The sequence below is a fragment of the Camellia sinensis genome, chromosome 7 (assembly GCF_055761805.1).
Source record: "Camellia sinensis isolate YWXY chromosome 7, ASM5576180v1, whole genome shotgun sequence".
Taxonomy (NCBI): Eukaryota; Viridiplantae; Streptophyta; class Magnoliopsida; order Ericales; family Theaceae; genus Camellia; species Camellia sinensis.
Window position 1 is genome coordinate 28180168 of NC_138967.1, and position 7234 is coordinate 28187401.

General features: G+C 33.2%; 1 long non-coding RNA gene across 2 annotated transcripts; it reads right to left on the bottom strand.

The window, feature by feature from the left end:
* Window positions 1-2622: 2622 nt before the first annotated feature.
* Window positions 2623-4588, bottom strand: LOC145794621 (uncharacterized). Of its 2 annotated transcripts, XR_014334545.1 has the most exons (3): window positions 4044-4572; window positions 3882-3947; window positions 2623-3071 (listed from the first exon to the last, which is right to left on the bottom strand). It is a non-coding gene; the product is annotated as an uncharacterized LOC145794621 (long non-coding RNA). The 2 variants fall into 2 exon arrangements; XR_014334544.1 differs by having other exon boundaries at window positions 3882-4588.
* Between the last annotated feature and the right edge of the window lie 2646 nt (window positions 4589-7234).

A 7234-nucleotide genomic window follows, 5' to 3' on the forward strand; every position in this document is an offset into this window, starting at 1 on the left:
TCTATTTCATTAAGTTTTTTACAATAAAATGATAAGATCTCCAATTATTTCGCATGCTACTTAATAATAGCATTAATATAATCTAATCGATTTTATTTATAGAAGAGATGTATGGTACTTTATATCTATATATATATAAATAAAAAAATCAAAGATGTATGTATACTTTTTATTAACAAAATGATTTCATCAATAGTTCAAAACTTTAGAATTTTTTTAAAAATAAAATAAAATAACCTATTGGATTTGTTTATCCCCCCTCTTACCCCTTTAGATATTGTACGGGGAAGAAATAATTCTCCTCGTATAATCCGGTTGACTAAGTCCATGCTTCTCCGTACGACGTCGCTTTGTCACCTGAAAACACAAACGTGAGCTAGTCGGCGGGTGTGTGCCGGAAACCTCTCCGATGCTTAAGTCAGAAAACTTGACAAATAGACAAAGCTCAATGTATTCAGGAAGCAAAATTGTATGTTGTGTTATGTTACCTCCTCCAAGGTGATGCTTGTGAGCTTTTATAGGTTTCGAGTGGCACAATCCTAGTAGGACTTTTATTTCTCCATGCAGAGTCCTCCTAGGATTCATACTCCTAAAGGATAATACTTATCCTTTTACACCCCCACTGCTCAAACCAAGTGGGATGGTTTTTACCACGGCCGAACTACCATTTGACCGAAGTACCTACGGCTATGCTGAGCCACAGAACAGGCCGAACTATTCCTTAGTTCGGTTCTCCCTTTACTCCTTCTTACCTCGGTTCTCTCTTGTTCAACCCATGGTATGTTTGGACCGAACCAACGATTTGCAGCCGGTATAACTCCAAGACCGGTTTAAATTCAAGTTGATTCCTGAGCCGAAGTAACTTCATCTCTTTTGGCCGGAGTAACCTTATCTCTCTCGGGCCGGAGTAACTTTTCGGCCCTTTTTACTTTGGGTCATAAAGTCCATCTCATAGCTCGGCCCAATTTTCACCAAAAATTACCCTCTCAGATATAATTTCTTATTCCACCCCTAACAAAAAAATGCCAATACGTATTACTCGAAATATTTGATACTATTATGCCGCAACAAATAAAAATATTTAAAAAAATGTGTTCACAAGTTCTTGTATCTATGTAGGTAAGAGTTCATGGCCAGAGCTTATTGGGACACAGGGAGAAACAGCAGTAGCAACAATCGAGAGCGAGAATCCTCTAGTGAACGCCGTGATTGTATTAGAAGGATCCATTGTTACCCAAGAAATTCGCTGCGATAGGGTTCGTGTTTGGGTTGATACAAATGGCATTGTTATAAGCGTACCTGTGATTCGTTAGAAGTTGAAGTGTTCGTTTTTTTATTTATTTAAAAAAGAGTACTAATTAGTATGATTTACTATGTTATTGTATTTGTAAGGAAGACCATGAAAATAATGATGGTGTTGATAGTCTCCATGTGTTGTACTAAACAGTTAATAAGAGCGGCTTAATACAGTCAATTATGGCGTTTTTTTTTCCTCTATTTTTCTCTCTTTCAATATTATGGCAAGTTGGGGATTTGGATTGAGTAGACCATGATATTGGAACCTTTTTTTTGCACTACCCAAAAAAAAAAAAAAAACCACAACTTAGTACAAATTGAGAGAGAGTTATATGTAAGTCCTAATAGGTAGTCTTATTTCTAATAGGTCCTATGATAATTAATGGTATTTTTGATCAAACATTATTAAAAAAATCATTAATTGTTAATTTTTAACGACAATTCAAAAATTGTCACAAAAAATGTCACTATTTATAAGATTTAATGACAGTTTAAAAAAAATTGTTACAAAAAGAGTTACTAATTTTTAACTTTCAACAATAGTTTGAAAAATTCGTCATAGAAAAATGTCACTAATTGTAAGTTTTAACGACAATTAATAAAAAAAAGTGACAAAAAGTCACTAATTGTCAATTTTTAGCGATATTTGTAAAAAATGTCACAAAAAATTATTTTAGCGATGAATTTACGAAGACTTATTTTCAATACACTACAAAAAAATTGACTTTTTGCGACGGTAAAATACCGTCGCTAATACTCCTAATGCCGTCGCTAATACTTTTTGCGACGGCGAAATGACTTTTTGCGACGGCAATAGGGGGGTCGCAACTACAGGGGTTGCAAAAGAGTTTTTGCGACGGTAAGTGCCGTCGCTAATGTTTTGCGACGGCATTTTTTGCCTTTTTGCCTTTTTGCGACGGCACCGTACAGTCGCTAATAACGTTTGAAATTTCTTGACTTTTTTGCGACGGCCCTATTTTACCGTCGCTAAAAATGTTATTTGAGACGGCAAAAAATACCGTCGCCAATAATCTTTTTTTTTTAGAAAACACTTTTTTGTGACGGTATGGTGCCGTCGCAGAAAGTATAAAAAATATGAAATTTTCTATTTTTTGCGACAGTGTAATGCCGTCGCAAAAAATATTAAAAAATAATAAAATTTCTATTTTAAATAATAAAATTTCTATTTTTTGCGACAGTATAATGTCGTCGCAAAAAGTAAAACCTGTAACAAATTAATAAAAATATTAAAATTTTCTATTGTCCGACGGTAGTGCCGTCTCTCTCTAAGAGCTGATCATTTACATTCCATTCACAAAAACATCATAACAGAAAACAAAAATAAAAATTGATCAAACCATCAAATTCAATATTTTACAAAGAACAATTAAACTGTACATGTTCATAAAAGCATATTTAAATTATAAAATTCACCCAAATCCTAAAAAAAAATAAAATAAAAAAATAAAATCTAAAATTCACCAATCAGCACATTGGATATTTAGGAACAAAGCTCTCCAATGCTTGTAAATTAGGAACAAAGCTCAGGTCCCATCATGAGCGAAGTGGAAAGCTTATTGGTTTAAAAAAATGAAGAACAAACTGAAGGTGGAGCTAATTTTGGTGGTGGTGTTGTCGGTTATGGATTGGAAAAAGTCTAGCTGGTATACCATTGAAAGTCTCCTTGGTGATCTGAATATGAACTTTGAAATCCCCAACTAGCTCTGTGAGATCAAGCTCCTCATGCAGAGCAAAAACCATTATCCCTTTCTTTGCTGCACCAAAACAAAATCTCCAAGCTGAGTAAATATGTATAGGTGAAACTGAACTTAATAGTCATAATTTGAAATAATAATTAAAGAAAAATATAATATACAGACAAACCAAAACTATATTTTTAACCAAACACAATATCTTAGCTCCAACTGAGATAGGGAAAGCAATGGCGGAATACAAAAAATAATCTCTCTTGGTTGCAATAAACACTATGAGAAGTGAAACTTTATGAAATAAAGCTTCAATGATTTACAAGAATTTCATTGAAAATGTACGAATGAAAACACAGTGAAAAAATGTTCACCGTTAACTGTTCTTAACATGACAATTTTGACTGATAAATCAACATACATATTAACCTCATAAAGCCCAACTGCCTATTCAAATGACTCAAAATAACAGCCTATCTCATGGCTTCCAAGCTCCAATCCAATTCCCCATTGAAATAGTAACAATATGACTAAAGCTATGGGTGTTGGTAAGTTAACCATGAGTTCAGATTTAAAGTATTAATTACACTTTCTTTTTTCTTTTCTTTTTTTGTAATATAAATAGTTTAAAACTATTGATCTATCTAACAATAAACAAGAAACAACTACATATATATATATGACATTTAGCTTATTGGGGAAAAGTTGAACTTTATTGAAGTTATTCTACCAGATATCTTTGCATGCTTTAGTATTTCAATCAGAAAATTATAGCAGAAGTGCTTCTTCAAAAAGAAGGCCAGCTCACTAGTGTGAAAATTCAAATCATCACACAGCATATCAAATAATATCTACTACATCCAAAGAAGGCCAACTCACTTGTGGGTAAAGATCACAGGTCCCCAACTCTTTCACTACCAAAGGTAATCTTTCTCCACCAGTAACCTGAGAAGAAAAAAGCACAGTGAATTTCAATGTCACCTTGAGCAGAAATCGTTGTAGTTTTATTCAAAAAAAGATGAGAACAAAATTGAATCAAACCTCATAATCTGCACCAACACTCCTAATATTAACAGTCTGAATTTCATTGTGCTTAGCCCATATGATTTTTCCACTATTGTCCATACTAGCTACAGGTTCCTCTCGACCAAAAGCCCCAATTGTTCAATAGCCTCAACAAAGATTAAAGACTTAAAGAAACAAAACAAAAAAGAAGAAGAAGAAGAAGAAGAAGAAGAAGAAGAAGTGGAAGACATCATAAATAACTATATCAACCCATCCCCCAAAAAAAAAAAAAAATTAAATTAAATTAATACTCTTAAAATAAGGGACAAGTGTGAACAAAACCAATAAACAAAGAAAGAAACTAAGCAAGTTGTCTAAGCTAGATTGACCCTCTTATAAGCATTCAGATGCTTCTTACATAATTTGTTGTCTATGTCGGGCCTATAGTATTATTACTTTAGGTCTTCACCCAATATGTAAACTTGAGTTTGAGTCTCCTTAACTTACAACTACCTTGGGGTGTGACAAATGTTGATAGTTTTTCCTTGTAGCAATTTTCTTTGGCTTCAGTTAGAATAGTGATCTTCTAGGCATCAAATTCTTATCTTATGTGGCAAAGACCAGAAGAATTGAACCAGTAACCCCAAGCCTCTCTTTTTGATGCCACACCAACACTTTTTTTTATGATGTTTCATTATGTACAATAGTTTGTTTATATTTGCTGAATGTGTATGAGGTTTCTAACACGCGCATATTCATTTGAGACCATTTTTATTATCAACCTGTACCCAATTTAGATATTTAGATCCTCTAATTTTATATGATATTAGAAGAAGAAGAAGCTTACATTTGGTAGTATACATATTTGTTAGGTGCATGTCTAATTAGGTATATCAGACACATATCCCTTAACCAAGTGTCAAGTGTACAACACAGATTCTCTACGAATTTAGAAAGAGTCCAATGTACATAATTTGCACGATATGGAAAAAAGGTATGAATGGGTTGCCAATTCTGGGTTGACACAAAATCCAACAAGCATGAGCCATATGACACCTTATCCTGTTCAAACCAAACATGGCATACGGAATCCTATTAAAAAAATTTAATCAAGGGGCAAAGTTGTCCTACCCATATACCTCTGGGTGCCAACCATTGTACCAAAACTCATGTAAGTGTCAGTACAAGATACTTGTTCTAACAAACCATATAAGAAGATGGTAAATCAAGTTAATGTTGAGCCAAAACATAGTTTTGCATTCCTACTATTTCTAAAAGCTCCACCTAGAAATAGTATATGCAAGCTCTCATTGCATCTAAGCAAGGAACTAGTCCTCTTTCATTACTAACAAAGAAATGAATGGACTTAATAATGCACTTTAGCATAATAGCAACAGGCAACTAAAACCTAGACTGGTCCTATTGTGCAGTAATTTTTTCCCTTCCTCAATTCCAGTTTTGGAGAAACCACCAAGGCCGCCTATACAAAATATCAAAACATTATGTAAGTTACAAAAACTATTTAATTAAAAATGTTTTGCATTAGATTATTTCTCAGAGTTGTTACCCAAAAACAAAAGAAACATTTCCCATTATTTATTTTTTATTTTTATCTTGTCAATTTGTAGGCATCTAGTAAACCATTTTAATGCATTTATCTCAATAAGATCCACAACTACCAACACATTGCAGCCCTAGAATATCTAGCACAAATCAATCAAGCAAACCAAATCAATATAAACAATCCCAATCGACGAATCCATGACAATTCATGTCCATTCCTCCACCCTCATCTTCACAAAATTGAAACAAAACCTAACATTGTACCCACAAAATCAGAACCAATGAAAATAATACAAAAACATTCCCATTTCTGTAAAAATAAGAGGAAAAAACATGAGAGAGAAGACGAACCTGATGGATTGGTGGGACGAGATCTCTTCATCTTCCATTCCATCCGAAGTCGATATGCACTCAATGTTATCTAAATCCATTATTCGTGGCCAAAAACAATTCCTAATCTCAAAATTTTGATGGGTTCGATGAAATTTCTAACACTTTCTTTCGATTTCTTTTATTTTCTTTCACTTTCTTTCATTTCTTCTTTCACGGGGGTCGATTGGAGAAAGAAGAATCAAAAGAATTTGAAAGAAAATGGAAGAGAGATCAGATCAGATCTGAGATATATATATATAAAACAAAAAAAATCAACGATCGGGAGAGAGAGAGACAGAGATTGAGAGAGTTTACCTGTGAAGTAGATTGATCGGCTGTGCGATGATGATCGGAGCGATGAGATGAGAAATAGAGACTGTGAGATGGTGAGTGAGTAATGGTGAGACTGAGAGAGAGCGAGAGAGAGAGAGAGAGTGAGGGAGCCGATTATAGATTAGGGTTTTTTTTCCTTTTGTTTTGTTTGTTATAGGTGAGTGAGATGGTGAGTGAGAGATGGACGGTTAGATTTGAAAGAGGGAAAAAAAAAATGAATTTTTCTCTTTTTGATTTTTTTATGAAATTTTATTTTTTTGAATTTTTTTTTTCTAATTTTCATTACAAATGAATATTTAAATAATAAAAGGATTTTTTTTTTTTTTTGCAACGGAGGATGTCATTGCTAAAAAAAATTATTTTTTATTAAAATAATTTTTTTATAGTTAATGAATTTTTATTTTTATTTTTATTTTTATTTTTATTTTTTCATTTAGTAAGGTTAAAAATTTATTTGTTTCATATTTATTTTAATGAATATAAAATTATTATTATTTTTTTATTTGGTAGAAGTAGGGATAATATTTTCCATTAAAATAAAGTTAATTTTTTGTGGCCAATGAGAGAAAGAGATATAGAGAGAGAGACAGGGAGACAGAGAGAGAAAGAGATAGAGAGAGAGAGACATAGAAAAATAGAGAGAAACAAGATATGAGCGAGAGATAGACAAAGAGAGAGAGAAATAGAGCGAAAAGAGATGATCGAGAGAAAGACATAGAAAAAGAGAGACGGAGAGAGAAGAAAGATGAGCGAGAGAGACAGAGAGAGAAATAGAGAGAAGATAAATAAGCGAGAGAGAAGAGAGATAGAGAGATAAGAGGGATAGAGACAAGAGAGATGAGCGAGAGACAAGGAGAGAAAGAGAAAGAGACAGAGACAAAGACTGACAGATAGAGAAGAGTGATAAGTGAGAGAGAAAAGAGAGGTAATATTTTGTGGTAGAGGAGAGGAAGCGGCAG